This window comes from Syzygium oleosum, unplaced genomic scaffold (genome assembly GCF_021117445.2).
Source record: "Syzygium oleosum isolate NSW1041296 unplaced genomic scaffold, Sole_v2.1 Sole_v2.22, whole genome shotgun sequence".
Lineage (NCBI taxonomy): Eukaryota > Viridiplantae > Streptophyta > Magnoliopsida > Myrtales > Myrtaceae > Syzygium > Syzygium oleosum.
In genome coordinates, this window is record NW_026607506.1 from 3,598,462 (window position 1) to 3,599,190 (window position 729).

Genomic DNA, 729 nt, shown 5'->3' on the forward strand with positions numbered 1-729 from the left:
TGTTAACACGTCGGTTCGGTTCGGATTTTATTGATACCTGAACAACCTTGTACACGAACAATATATAATTTTTATGACCCGAACTATACAGAACCTGAACTGAAATGACGGTTCAAGTCGGGTCGGGTTTCTACTTCACGACCTTCTTCTTCTTTTTTTGCCCTTCCTCCCTTCATCTTCGTCCCTTTAGATCCCCTGTCACAGAGCTACAACAAACAGAAAACAAAAAAGTTGCCAGTTCAGATTCCTTGTGTGAGGCAAGCATCATTGCATTCAACAAATGGAGAAAGAGAGAGAGACTAAATATGCCAATCCAGAGAGTTCGAGTCCTTAAAATTTCACTGGTCACAGTGATTTACAGAACTTGAAAACAGTAAAACAGAGCCGTGGATCCATGTATCGAGAATGATGGAAGAAAGAAACAGAGTCGAGTACATCGAGATCTTGACGTCCATGGACGCATCCAAATCTGGACTGCCATGAAAAGCTAAATGACCAGGAACGACGGCTCTACAGAATTGGTGGTGAGCTGTCACGCCCCGAACCCCAACGGGCTCGCGACACCCCTTCCACGGTCGTATTGAACGCGACGTCCCAGGACGCGTCGCCGACCCAAACGAACTACGCAAGCGGAAGCGAAATAAAACAACCCAGACAGTAAAATATGACGAAGGGATAGCACAAAACAATAATTCTAAATACACAACATTAAAACGGAGTAGTGGTTGG

General features: G+C 44.7%; 1 long non-coding RNA gene across 1 annotated transcript; it reads right to left on the minus strand.

Annotated features, from left to right (window-relative positions):
- On the minus strand, positions 1-497 carry LOC130140781 (uncharacterized). The gene is made up of 2 exons (XR_008818778.1): positions 365-497; positions 1-206 (listed from the first exon to the last, which is right to left on the minus strand). It is a non-coding gene; the product is annotated as an uncharacterized LOC130140781 (long non-coding RNA).
- Positions 498-729: the final 232 nt, after the last annotated feature.